Source organism: Ochotona princeps, chromosome 16 (genome assembly GCF_030435755.1).
Source record: "Ochotona princeps isolate mOchPri1 chromosome 16, mOchPri1.hap1, whole genome shotgun sequence".
In the NCBI taxonomy this organism is placed as follows: domain Eukaryota; kingdom Metazoa; phylum Chordata; class Mammalia; order Lagomorpha; family Ochotonidae; genus Ochotona; species Ochotona princeps.
Window position 1 is genome coordinate 39,873,636 of NC_080847.1, and position 14,869 is coordinate 39,888,504.

The window sequence follows — 14,869 nt, forward strand, 5'->3', positions numbered from 1 at the left end:
TGCGTCTAGAGCCTTTGTATTTAGGGCTAGCTGAAAACGGATTTGCCACTAAAGTGGATTCTGAATGTGGAGTTGGTGGCATGTGAAACCCGCCTGTGGAGCCTTCCTTTGTTTGGGATGCTCACCAACCTGCCATCAGGACAATGCACTCAACAGCATTAAGCTTAGTGTGTGAACACGTAGTTTGCTTGAGAGCTGCCTGTCAGCCTGATGGTGTGTGAAGTCAGTGAGCCAAATGGAGTTGTCCTCCCTCAAGAACCACTCGGCTGATGCTTCTTCAATATGCAATTCAGCAACATGCAGTGTTGCTTGATGGAATTAGCTCTTACAGCAACATCTGCGTCTAGAGCCTTTGTATTTAGGGCTAGCTGAAAACGGCTTTGGCGCTGAAGTGGTTTCTGAATGTGGAGTTGGTGGCATGTGAAACCCGCCTGGGGAGCCTTCGTTTGTGTGGGATTCTCACCAAGCTGACCTTCAGGACAATGCAGTCAACGGCATTAAGCATAGTGTGTGAACACGTAGTTTGCTTGAGAGCTGCCTGTCAGCCTGATGGTGTGTGAAGTCAGTGAGCCAAATGGAGTTGTTCTCCCACAAGAACCACTCGGCTGATGCTTCTTCAATATGCAACTCAGCAACATGCAGTGTTGCTTGATGGAATTAGCTCTTACAGCAACATCTGCGTCTAGAGCCTTTGTATTTAGGGCTAGCTGAAAACGGCTTTGGCGCTGAAGTGGTTTCTGAATGTGGAGTTGGTGGCATGTGAAACCCGCCTGTGGAGCCTTCGTTTGTGTGGGATGCTCACCAACCTGCCCTTCAGGACAATGCACTCAACGGCATTAAGCATAGTGTGTGAACACGTAGTTTGCTTGAGAGCTGCCTGTCAGCCTGATGGTGTGTGAAGTCAGTGAGCCAAATGGAGTTGTTCTCCCACAAGAACCACTTGGCTGATTCTTCTTCAATATGCAATTCAGCAACATGCAGTGTTGCTTGATGGAATTAGCTCTTACAGCAACATCTGCGTCTAGAGCCTTTGTATTTAGGGCTAGCTGAAAACGGCTTTGGCGCTGAAGTGATTTCTGAATGTGGAGTTGGTGGCATGTGAAACCCGCCTGTGGAGCCTTCGTTTGTGTGGGATGCTCACCAAGCTGCCCTTCAGGACAATGCACTCAAACGGCATTAAGCATAGTGTGTGAACACGTAGTTTGCTTGAGAGCTGCCTGTCAGCCTGATGGTGTGTGAAGTCAGTGAGCCAAATGGAGTTGTTCTCCCACAAGAACCACTAGGCTGATGCTTCTTCAATATGCAATTCAGCAACATGCAGTGTTGCTTGATGGAATTAGCTCTTACAGCAACATCTGCGTCTAGAGCCTTTGTATTTAGGGCTAGCTGAAAAGGGCTTTGGCGCTGAAGTGGTTTCAGAATGTGGAGTTGATGGCATGTGAAACCCGCCTGTGGAGCCTTCGTTTGTGTGGGATGCTCACCAACCAGCCCTTCAGGACAATGCACTCAAACGGCATTAAGCATAGTGTGTGAACACGTAGTTTGCTTGAGAGCTGCCTGTCAGCCTGATGGTGTGTGAAGTCAGTGAGCCAAATGGAGTTGTTCTCCCACAAGAACCACTCGGCTGATGCTTCTTCAATATGCAACTCAGCAACATGCAGTGTTGCTTGATGGAATTAGCTCTTACAGCAACATCTGCATCTAGAGCCTTTGTACTTAGTGCTAGCTGAAAACGGCTTTGGCGCTCAAGTGGTTTCTGAATGTGGAGTTGGTGGCATGTGAAACCCGCCTGTGGAGCCTTCGTTTGTGTGGGATGCTCACCAAGCTGCCCCTCAGGACAATGCACTCAAACGGCATTAAGCATAGTGTGTGAACACGTAGTTTGCTTGAGAGCTGCCTGTCAGCCTGATCTTGTGTGAAGTCAGTGAGCCAAATGGAGTTGTTCTCCCACAAGAACCACTCGGCTGATGCTTCTTCAATATGCAATTCAGCAACATGCAGTGTTGCTTGATGGAATTAGCTCTTACAGCAACATGTGTGTCTACAGCCTTTGTATTTAGGGCTAGCTGAAAACGGCTTTGGCGCTGAAGTGGTTTCTGAATGTGGAGTTGGTGGCATGCGAAACCCGCCTGTGGAGCCTTCGTTTGTGTGGGATGCTCACCAAGCTGCCCTTCAGGACAATGCACTCAAACGGCATTAAGCATACTGTGTGAACACGTAGTTTGCTTGAGTTCTGCCTGCCAGCCTGATGGTGTGTGAAGTCAGTGAGCCAAATGGAGTTGTTCTCCCACAAGAACCACTCGGCTGATTCTTCTTCAATATGCAATTCAGCAACATGCAGTGTTGCTTGATGGAATTAGCTCTTACAGCAACATGTGTGTCTAGAGCCTTTGTATTTAGGGCTAGCTGAAAACGGCTTTGGCGCTCTAGTGGTTTCTGAATGTGGAGTTGTTGGCATGTGGAACCCGCCTGTGGAGCCTTCGTTTGTGTGTAATGCTCACCAAGCTGCCCTTCAGGACAATGCACTCAAACGGCATTAAGCATAGTGTGTGAACACGTAGTTTGCTTGAGAGCTGCCTGTCAGCCTGATGGTGTGTGAAGTCAGTGAGCCAAATGGAGTTGTTCTCCCACAAGAACCACTCGGTTGATGCTTCTTCAATATGCAATTCAGCAACATGCAGTGTTGCTTGATGGAATTAGCTCTTACAGCAACATCTGCTTCTAGAGCCTTTGTATTTAGTGCTAGCTGAAAACGGCTTTGGCGCTGAAGTGGTTTCTGAATGTGGAGTTGGTGGCATGTGAAACCCGCCTGTGGAGCCTTCGTTTGTGTGGGATGCTCACCAAGCTGCCCTTCAGGACAATGCATTCAAACGGCATTAAGCATAGTGTGTGAACACGTAGTTTGCTTGAGAGCTGCCTGTCAGCCTGATGGTGTGTGAAGTCAGTGAGCCAAATGGAGTTGTTCTCCCACAAGAACCACTCGGCTGATTCTTCTTCAATATGCAATTCAGCAACATGCAGTGTTGCTTGATGGAAATAGCTCTTACAGCAACATCTGCGTCTAGAGCCTTTGTATTTAGGGCTAGCTGAAAACGGCTTTGGCGCTCAAGTGGTTTCTGAATGTGGAGTTGGTGGCATGTGAAACCCGCCTGTGGAGCCTTCGTTTGTGTGGGATGCTCACCAAGCTGCCCTTCAGGACAATGCAGTCAACGGCATTAAGCATAGTGTTTGAACACGTAGTTTGCTTGAGAGCTGCCTGTCAGCCTGATGGTGTGTGAAGTCAGTGAGCCAAATGGAGTTGTTCTCCCACAAGAACCACTCGGCTGATGCTTCTTCAATATGCAACTCAGCAACATGCAGTGTTGCTTGATGGAATTAGCTCTTACAGCAACATCTGCATCTAGAGCCTTTGTACTTAGTGCTAGCTGAAAACGGCTTTGGCGCTCAAGTGGTTTCTGAATGTGGAGTTGGTGGCATGTGAAACCCGCCTGTGGAGCCTTCGTTTGTGTGGGATGCTCACCAAGCTGCCCCTCAGGACAATGCACTCAAACGGCATTAAGCATAGTGTGTGAACACGTAGTTTGCTTGAGAGCTGCCTGTCAGCCTGATCTTGTGTGAAGTCAGTGAGCCAAATGGAGTTGTTCTCCCACAAGAACCACTCGGCTGATGCTTCTTCAATATGCAATTCAGCAACATGCAGTGTTGCTTGATGGAATTAGCTCTTACAGCAACATGTGTGTCTACAGCCTTTGTATTTAGGGCTAGCTGAAAACGGCTTTGGCGCTGAAGTGGTTTCTGAATGTGGAGTTGGTGGCATGCGAAACCCGCCTGTGGAGCCTTCGTTTGTGTGGGATGCTCACCAAGCTGCCCTTCAGGACAATGCACTCAAACGGCATTAAGCATAGTGTGTGAACACGTAGTTTGCTTGAGTTCTGCCTGCCAGCCTGATGGTGTGTGAAGTCAGTGAGCCAAATGGAGTTGTTCTCCCACAAGAACCACTCGGCTGATTCTTCTTCAATATGCAATTCAGCAACATGCAGTGTTGCTTGATGGAATTAGCTCTTACAGCAACATCTGTGTCTAGAGCCTTTGTATTTAGGGCTAGCTGAAAACGGCTTTGGCGCTCTAGTGGTTTCTGAATGTGGAGTTGTTGGCATGTGGAACCCGCCTGTGGAGCCTTCGTTTGTGTGTAATGCTCACCAAGCTGCCCTTCAGGACAATGCACTCAAACGGCATTAAGCATAGTGTGTGAACACGTAGTTTGCTTGAGAGCTGCCTGTCAGCCTGATGGTGTGTGAAGTCAGTGAGCAAAATGGAGTTGTTCTCCCACAAGAACCACTCGGCTGATGCTTCTTCAATATGCAATTCAGCAACATGCAGTGTTGCTTGATGGAATTAGCTCTTACAGCAACATCTGCGTCTAGAGCCTTTGTATTTAGTGCTAGCTGAAAACGGCTTTGGCGCTGAAGTGGTTTCTGAATGTGGAGTTGGTGGCATGTGAAACCCGCCTGTGGAGCCTTCGTTTGTGTGGGATGCTCACCAAGCTGCCCTTCAGGACAATGCATTCAAACGGCATTAAGCATAGTGTGTGAACACGTAGTTTGCTTGAGAGCTGCCTGTCAGCCTGATGGTGTGTGAAGTCAGTGAGCCAAATGGAGTTGTTCTCCCACAAGAACCACTCGGCTGATTCTTCTTCAATATGCAATTCAGCAACATGCAGTGTTGCTTGATGGAAATAGCTCTTACAGCAACATCTGCGTCTAGAGCCTTTGTATTTAGGGCTAGCTGAAAACGGCTTTGGCGCTCAAGTGGTTTCTGAATGTGGAGTTGGTGGCATGTGAAACCCGCCTGTGGAGCCTTCGTTTGTGTGGGATGCTCACCAAGCTGCCCTTCAGGACAATGCAGTCAATGGCATTAAGCATAGTGTTTGAACACGTAGTTTGCTTGAGAGCTGCCTGTCAGCCTGATGGTGTGTGAAGTCAGTGAGCCAAATGGAGTTGTTCTCCCACAAGAACCACTCGGCTGATGCTTCTTCAATATGCAACTCAGCAACATGCAGTGTTGCTTGATGGAATTAGCTCTTACAGCAACATCTGCGTCTAGAGCCTTTGTATTTAGGGCTAGCTGAAAACGGCTTTGGCGCTGAAGTGGTTTCTGAATGTGGAGTTGGTGGCATGTGAAACCCTCGTGTGGAGCCTTCGTTTGTGTGGGATGCTCACCAACCTGCCCTTCTGGACAATGCTCTCAACGGCATTAAGCATAGTGTGTGAACACGTAGTTTGCTTGAGAGCTGCCTGTCAGCCTGATGGTGTGTGAAGTCAGTGAGCCAAATGGAGTTGTTCTCCCACAAGAACCACTCGGCTGATGCTTCTTCAATATGCCATTCAGCAACATGCAGTGTTGCTTGATGGAATTAGCTCTTACAGCAACATCTGCGTCTAGAGCCTTTGTACTTAGGGCTAGCTGAAAACGGCTTTGGCGCTGAAGTGGTTTCTGAATGTGGAGTTGATGGCATGTGAAACCCGCCTGTGGAGCCTTCGTTTGTGTGGGATGCTCACCAAGCTGCCCTTCAGGACAATGCACTCAAATGGCAATAAGCATAGTGTGTGAACACGTAGTTTGCTTGAGAGCTGCCTGTCAGCCTGATGGTGTGTGAAGTCAGTGAGCCAAATGGAGTTGTTCTCCCACAAGAACCACTCGGCTGATTCTTCTTCATATGCAATTCAGCAACATGCAGTGTTGCTTGATGGAATTAGCTCTTACAGCAACATCTGCGTCTAGAGCATTTGTATTTAGGGCTAGCTGAAAACGGATTTGCCACTAAAGTGGATTCTGAATGTGGAGTTGGTGGCATGTGAAACCCGCCTGTGTAGCCTTCGTTTGTGTGGGATGCTCACCAACCTGCCATCAGGACAATGCACTCAACAGCAGTAAGCTTAGTGTGTGAACACGTAGTTTGCTTGAGAGCTGCCTGTCAGCCTGATGGTGTGTGAAGTCAGTGAGCCAAATGGAGTTGTCCTCCCTCAAGAACCACTCGGCTGATGCTTCTTCAATATGCAATTCAGCAACATGCAGTGTTGCTTGATGGAATTAGCTCTTACAGCAACATCTGCGTCTAGAGCCTTTGTATTTAGGGCTAGCTGAAATCGGCTTTGGCGCTGAAGTGGTTTCTGAATGTGGAGTTGGTGGGATGTGAAACCCGCCTGGGGAGCCTTCGTTTGTGTGGGATTCTCACCAAGCTGCCCTTCAGGACAATGCAGTCAACGGCATTAAGCATAGTGTGTGAACACGTAGTTTGCTTGAGAGCTGCCTGTCAGCCTGATGGTGTGTGAAGTCAGTGAGCCAAATGGAGTTGTTCTCCCACAAGAACCACTCGGCTGATGCTTCTTCAATATGCAACTCAGCAACATGCAGTGTTGCTTGATGGAATTAGCTCTTACAGCAACATCTGCGTCTAGAGCCTTTGTATTTAGGGCTAGCTGAAAACGGCTTTGGCGCTGAAGTGGTTTCTGAATGTGGAGTTGGTGGCATGTGAAACCCGCCTGTGGAGCCTTCATTTGTGTTTAATGCTCACCAAGCTGCCCTTCAGGACAATGCACTCAACGGCATTAAGCATAGTGTGTGAACACGTAGTTTGCTTGAGAGCTGCCTGTCAGCCTGATGGTGTGTGAAGTCAGTGAGCCAAATGGAGTTGTTCTCCCACAAGAACCACTCGGCTGATTCTTCTTCAATATGCAATTCAGCAACATGCAGTGTTGCTTGATGGAATTAGCTCTTACAGCAACATGTGTGTCTAGAGCCTTTGTATTTAGGGCTAGCTGAAAACGGCTTTGGCGCTCTAGTGGTTTCTGAATGTGGAGTTGTTGGCATGTGGAACCCGCCTGTGGAGCCTTCGTTTGTGTGTAATGCTCACCAAGCTGCCCTTCAGGACAATGCACTCAAACGGCATTAAGCATAGTGTGTGAACACGTAGTTTGATGAGAGATGCCTGTCAGCCTGATGGTGTGTGAAGTCAGTGAGCCAAATGGAGTTGTTCTCCCACAAGAACCACTCGGCTGATGCTTCTTCAATATGCAATTCAGCAACATGCAGTGTTGCTTGATGGAATTAGCTCTTACAGCAACATCTGCGTCTAGAGCCTTTGTATTTAGTGCTAGCTGAAAACGGCTTTGGCGCTGAAGTGGTTTCTGAATGTGGAGTTGGTGGCATGTGAAACCCGCCTGTGAAGCCTTCGTTTGTGTGGGATGCTCACCAAGCTGCCCTTCAGGACAATGCATTCAAACGGCATTAAGCATAGTGTGTGAACACGTAGTTTGCTTGAGAGCTGCCTGTCAGCCTGATGGTGTGTGAAGTCAGTGAGCCAAATGGAGTTGTTCTCCCACAAGAACCACTCGGCTGATTCTTCTTCAATATGCAATTCAGCAACATGCAGTGTTGCTTGATGGAAATAGCTCTTACAGCAACATCTGCGTCTAGAGCCTTTGTATTTAGGGCTAGCTGAAAACGGCTTTGGCGCTCAAGTGGTTTCTGAATGTGGAGTTGGTGGCATGTGAAACCCGCCTGTGGAGCCTTCGTTTGTGTGGGATGCTCACCAAGCTGCCCTTCAGGACAATGCAGTCAACGGCATTAAGCATAGTGTTTGAACACGTAGTTTGCTTGAGAGCTGCCTGTCAGCCTGATGGTGTGTGAAGTCAGTGAGCCAAATGGAGTTGTTCTCCCACAAGAACCACTCGGCTGATGCTTCTTCAATATGCAACTCAGCAACATGCAGTGTTGCTTGATGGAATTAGCTCTTACAGCAACATCTGCGTCTAGAGCCTTTGTATTTAGGGCTAGCTGAAAACGGCTTTGGCGCTGAAGTGGTTTCTGAATGTGGAGTTGGTGGCATGTGAAACCCTCGTGTGGAGCCTTCGTTTGTGTGGGATGCTCACCAACCTGCCCTTCTGGACAATGCTCTCAACGGCATTAAGCATAGTGTGTGAACACGTAGTTTGCTTGAGAGCTGCCTGTCAGCCTGATGGTGTGTGAAGTCAGTGAGCCAAATGGAGTTGTTCTCCCACAAGAACCACTCGGCTGATGCTTCTTCAATATGCAATTCAGCAACATGCAGTGTTGCTTGATGGAATTAGCTCTTACAGCAACATCTGCGTCTAGAGCCTTTGTACTTAGGGCTAGCTGAAAACGGCTTTGGCGCTGAAGTGGTTTCTGAATGTGGAGTTGATGGCATGTGAAACCCGCCTGTGGAGCCTTCGTTTGTGTGGGATGCTCACCAAGCTGCCCTTCAGGACAATGCACTCAAATAGCATTAAGCATAGTGTGTGAACACGTAGTTTGCTTGAGAGCTGCCTGTCAGCCTGATGGTGTGTGAAGTCAGTGAGCCAAATGGAGTTGTTCTCCCACAAGAACCACTCGGCTGATTCTTGTTCATATGCAATTCAGCAACATGCAGTGTTGCTTGATGGAATTAGCTCTTACAGCAACATCTGCGTCTAGAGCCTTTGTATTTAGGGCTAGCTGAAAACGGATTTGCCACTAAAGTGGATTCTGAATGTGGAGTTGGTGGCATGTGAAACCCGCCTGTGGAGCCTTCGTTTGTGTGGGATGCTCACCAAGCTGCCCTTCAGGACAATGCACTCAAACGGCATTAAGCATAGTGTGTGAACACGTAGTTTGCTTGAGAGCTGCCTGTCAGCCTGATGGTGTGTGAAGTCAGTGAGCCAAATGGAGTTGTCCTCCCTCAAGAACCACTCGGCTGATGCTTCTTCAATATGCAATTCAGCAACATGCAGTGTTGCTTGATGGAATTAGCTCTTACAGCAACATCTGCGTCTAGAGCCTTTGTATTTAGGGCTAGCTGAAATCGGCTTTGGCGCTGAAGTGGTTTCTGAATGTGGAGTAGGTGGCATGTGAAACCCGCCTGGGTAGCCTTCGTTTGTGTGGGATTCTCACCAAGCTGCCCTTCAGGACAATGCAGTCAACGGCATTAAGCATAGTGTGTGAACACGTAGTTTGCTTGAGAGCTGCCTGTCAGCCTGATGGTGTGTGAAGTCAGTGAGCCAAATGGAGTTGTTCTCCCACAAGAACCACTCGGCTGATGCTTCTTCAATATGCAACTCAGCAACATGCAGTGTTGCTTGATGGAATTAGCTCTTACAGCAACATCTGCGTCTAGAGCCTTTGTATTTAGGGCTAGCTGAAAACGGCTTTGGCGCTGAAGTGGTTTCTGAATGTGGAGTTGGTGGCATGTGAAACCCGCCTGTGGAGCCTTCGTTTGTGTGGGATGCTCACCAAGCTGCCCTTCAGGACAATGCACTCAACGGCATTAAGCATAGTGTGTGAACACGTAGTTTGCTTGAGAGCTGCCTGTCAGCCTGATGGTGTGTGAAGTCAGTGAGCCAAATGGAGTTGTTCTCCCACAAGAACCACTTGGCTGATTCTTCTTCAATATGCAATTCAGCAACATGCAGTGTTGCTTGATGGAATTAGCTCTTACAGCAACATCTGCGTCTAGAGCCTTTGTATTTAGGGCTAGCTGAAAACGGCTTTGGCGCTGAAGTGATTTCTGAATGTGGAGTTGGTGGCATGTGAAACCCGCCTGTGGAGCCTTCGTTTGTGTGGGATGCTCACCAAGCTGCCCTTCAGGACAATGCACTCAAACGGCATTAAGCATAGTGTGTGAACACGTAGTTTGCTTGAGAGCTGCCTGTCAGCCTGATGGTGTGTGAAGTCAGTGAGCCAAATGGAGTTGTTCTCCCACAAGAACCACTAGGCTGATTCTTCTTCAATATGCAATTCAGCAACATGCAGTGTTGCTTGATGGAATTAGCTCTTACAGCAACATCTGCCTCTAGAGTATTTGTATTTAGGGCTAGCTGAAAAGGGCTTTGGCGCTGAAGTGGTTTCAGAAGGTGGAGTTGATGGCATGTGAAACCCGCCTGTGGAGCCTTCGTTTGTGTGGGATGCTCACCAAGCTGCCCTTCAGGACAATGCACTCAAACGGCATTAAGCATAGTGTGTGAACACATAATTTGCTTGAGAGCTGCCTGTCAGCCTGATGGTGTGTGAAGTCAGTGAGCCAAATGGAGTTGTTCTCCCACAAGAACCACTCGGCTGATGCTTTTTCAGTATGCAACTCAGCAACATGCAGTGTTGCTTGATGGAATTAGCTCTTACAGCAACATCTGCATCTAGAGCCTTTGTATTTAGGGCTAGCTGAAAACGGCTTTGGCGCTCAAGTGGTTTCTGAATGTGGAGTTGGTGGCATGTGAAACCCGCCTGTGGAGCCTTCGTTTGTGTGGGATGCTCACCAACCTGCCCTTCAGGACAATGCACTCAAACGGCAATAAGCATAGTGTGTGAACACGTAGTTTGCTTGAGAGCTGCCTGTCAGCCTGATGGTGTGTGAAGTCAGTGAGCCAAATGGAGTTGTTCTCCCACAAGAACCACTCGGCTGATGCTTCTTCAATATGCAATTCAGCAACATGCAGTGTTGCTTGATGGAATTAGCTCTTACAGCAACATCTGCGTCTAGAGCCTTTGTATTTAGGGCTAGCTGAAAAGGGCTTTGGCGCTCAAGTTGTTTCTGAATGTGGAGTTGGAGGCATGTGAAACCTGCCTGTGGAGCCTTCGTTTGTGTGGGATGCTCACCAAGCTGCCCTTCAGGACAATGCACTCAAACGGCATTAAGCATAGAGTGTGAACACGTGGTTTGCTTGAGAGCTCCCTGTCAGCCTGATGGTGTGTGAAGTCAGTGAGCCAAATGGAGTTGTTCTCCCACAAGAACCACTCGGCTGATGCTTCTTCAATATGCAACTCAGCAACATGCAGTGTTGCTTGATGGAATTAGCTCTTACAGCAACATCTGCGTCTAGAGCCTTTGTATTTAGGGGTAGCTGAAAACGGCTTTGGCGCTGAAGTGGTTTCTGAATGTGGAGTTGGTGGCATGTGAAACCCGCCTGTGGAGCCTTCGTTTGTGTGGGATGCTCACCAAGCTGCCCTTCAGGACAATGCACTCAAACGGCATTAAGCATAGTGTGTGAACACGTAGTTTGCTTCAGAACTGCCTGCCAGCCTGATGGTGTGTGAAGTCAGTGAGCCAAATGGAGTTGTTCTCCCACAAGAACCACTTGGCTGATGCTTCTTCAATATGGAATTCAGCAACATGCAGTGTTGCTTGATGGAATTAGCTCTTACAGCAACATGTGCGTCTAGAGCCTTTGTATTTAGGGCTAGGTGAAAACGGCTTTGGCGGTGAAGTGTTTTCTGACTGTGGAGTTGGTGGCATGTGGAACCCACCTGTGGAGCCTTCGTTTGCGTGGGATGCTCACCAAGCTGCCCTTCAGGACAATGCAGTCAAACGGCATTAAGCATAGTGTGTGAACACGTAGTTTGCTTGAGAGCTGCCTGTCAGCATGATGGTGTGTGAAGTCAGTGAGCCAAATGGAGTTGTTCTCCCACAAGAACCACTCGGCTGATGCTTCTTCAATATGCAATTCAGCAACATGCAGTGTTGCTTGATGGAATTAGCTCTTACAGCAACATCTGCATCTAGAGCCTTTGTATTTAGGGCTAGCTGAAAACGGCTTTGGCGCTGAAGTGGTATCTGAATGTGGAGTTGGTGGCATGTGAAACCCGCCTGTGGAGCCTTCGTTTGTGTGGGATGCTCACCAACGTGCCCTTCAGGACAATGCACTCAAACGGCATTAAGCATAGTGTGTGAACACGTAGTTTGCTTGAGAGCTGCCTGTCAGCCTGATGGTGTGTGAAGTCAGTGAGCCAAATGGAGTTGTTCTCCCACAAGAACCACTCGGCTGATGATTCTTCAGTATGCAATTCAGCAACATGCAGTGTTGCTTGATGGAATTAGCTCTTACAGCAACATGTGTGTCTAGAGCCTTTGTATTTAGGGCTAGCTGAAAACGGCTTTGGCGCTGAAGTGGTTTCTGAATGTGGAGTTGGTGGCATGTGAAACCGGCCTGTGGAGCCTTCGTTTGTGTGGGATGCTCACCAAGCTGCCCTTCAGGACAATGCACTCAAACGGCATTAAGCATAGTGTGTGAACACGTAGTTTGCTTGAGAGCTGCCTGTCAGCCTGATGGTGTGTGAAGTCAGTGAGCCAAATGGAGTTGTTCTCCCACAAGAACCACTCGGCTGATTCTTCTTCAATATGCAATTCAGCAACATGCAGTGTTGCTTGATGGAATTAGCTCTTACAGCAACATCTGCCTCTAGAGTATTTGTATTTAGGGCTAGCTGAAAAGGACTTTGGCGCTGAAGTGGTTTCAGAATGTGGAGTTGATGGCATGTGAAACCCGCCTGTGGAGCCTTCGTTTGTGTGGGATGCTCACCAAGCTGCCCTTCAGGACAATGCACTCAAACGGCATTAAGCATAGTGTGTGAACACGTAGTTTGCTTGAGAGCTGCCTGTCAGCCTGATGGTGTGTGAAGTCAGTGAGCCAAATGGAGTTGTTCTCCCACAAGAACCACTCGGCTGATGCTTCTTCAATATGCAACTCAGCAACATGCAGTGTTGCTTGATGGAATTAGCTCTTACAGCAACATCTGCATCTAGAGCCTTTGTATTTAGGGCTAGCTGAAAACGGCTTTGGCGCTCAAGTGGTTTCTGAATGTGGAGTTGGTGGCATGTGAAACCCGCCTGTGGAGCCTTCGTTTGTGTGGGATGCTCACCAAGCTGCTCTTCAGGACAATGCACTCAAACGGCATTAAGCATAGTGTGTGAACACGTAGTTTGCTTGAGAGCTGCCTGTCAGCCTGATCTTGTGTGAAGTCAGTGAGCCAAATGGAGTTGTTCTCCCACAAGAACCACTCGGCTGATGTTTCTTCAATATGCAATTCAGCAACATGCAGTGTTGCTTGATGGAATTAGCTCTTACAGCAACATCTGTGTCTACAGCCTTTGTATTTAGGGCTAGCTGAAAACGGCTTTGGCGCTGAAGTGGTTTCTGAATGTGGAGTTGGTGGCATGCGAAACCCGCCTGTGGAGCCTTCGTTTGTGTGGGATGCTCACCAAGCTGCCCTTCAGGACAATGCACTCAAACGGCATTAAGCATAGTGTGTGAACACGTAGTTTGCTTCAGAACTGCCTGCCAGCCTGATGGTGTGTGAAGTCAGTGAGCCAAATGGAGTTGTTCTCCCACAAGAACCACTCGGCTGATTCTTCTTCAATATGCAATTCAGCAACATGCAGTGTTGCTTGATGGAATTAGCTCTTACAGCAACATGTGTGTCTAGAGCCTTTGTATTTAGGGCTAGGTGAAAACGGCTTTGGCGCTCAAGTGGTTTCTGAATGTGGAGTTGTTGGCATGTGGAACCCGCCTGTGGAGCCTTCGTTTGTGTGGGATGCTCACCAAGCTGCCCTTCAGGACAATGCACTCAAACGGCATTAAGCATAGTGTGTGAACACGTAGTTTGCTTGAGAGCTGCCTGTCAGCCTGATGGTGTGTGAAGTCAGTGAGCCAAATGGAGTTGTTCTCCCACAAGAACCACTCGGCTGATGCTTCTTCAATATGCAATTCAGCAACATGCAGTGTTGCTTGATGGAATTAGCTCTTACAGCAACATCTGCGTCTAGAGCCTTTGTATTTAGGGCTAGCTGAAAACGGCTTTGGCGCTGAAGTGGTTTCTGAATGTGGAGTTGGTGGCATGTGAAACCCGCTTGTGGAGCCTTGGTTTGTTTGGGATGCTCACCAAGCTGCCCTTCAGGACAATGCACTCAACAGCATTAAGCTTAGTGTGTGAACACGTAGTTTGCTTGAGAGCTGCCTGTCAGCCTGATGGTGTGTGAAGTCAGTGAGCCAAATGGAGTTGTCCTCCCTCAAGAACCACTCGGCTGATGCTTCTTCAATATGCAATTCAGCAACATGCAGTGTTGCTTGATGGAATTAGCTCTTACAGCAACATCTGCGTCTAGAGCCTTTGTATTTAGGGATAGCTGGAAACGGCTTTGGCGCTGAAGTGGTTTCTGAATGTGGAGTTGGTGGCATGTGAAACCCGCCTGGGGAGCCTTCGTTTGTGTGGGATGCTCACCAACCTGCCCTTCAGGACAATGCACTCAAACGACATTAAGCACAGTGTGTGAACACGTAGTTTGCTTGAGAGCTGCCTGTCAGCCTGATGGTGTGTGAAGTCAGTGAGCCAAATGGAGTTGTTCTCCCACAAGAACCACTCGGCTGATTCTTCTTCTATATGCAACTCAGCAACATGCAGTGTTGCTTGATGGAATTAGCTCTTACAGCAACATCTGCGTCTAGAGCCTTTGTATATAGGGCTAGCTGAAAACGGCTTTGGCGCTCAAGTGGTTTCTGAATGTGGAGTTGGTGGCATGTGAAACCCGCCTGTGGAGCCTTCGTTTGTGTGGGATGCTCACCAAGCTGCCCTTCAGGACAATGCACTCAAACGACATTAAGCATAGTGTGTGAACACGTAGTTTGCTTGAGAGCTGCCTGTCAGCCTGATGGTGTGTGAAGTCAGTGAGCCAAATGGAGTTGTTCTCCCACAAGAAGCACTCGTCTGATTCTTCTTCTATATGCAACTCAGCAACATGCAGTGTTGCTTGATGGAATTAGCTCTTACAGCAACATCTGCGTCTAGAGCCTTTGTATTTAGGGCTAGCTGAAAAGGGCTCTGGTGCTCAAGTGGTTTCTGAATGTGGATTTGGTTGCATGTGAAACCCGCCTGTGGAGCCTTCGTTTGTTTGGGATGCTCACCAACCTGCCATCAGGACAATGCACTCAACAGAATTAAGCATAGTGTGTGAACACGTAGTTTGCTTGAGAGCTGCCTGTCAGCCTGATGGTGTGTGAAGTCAGTGAGCCAAATGGAGTTGTTCTCCCACAAGAACCACTCGGCT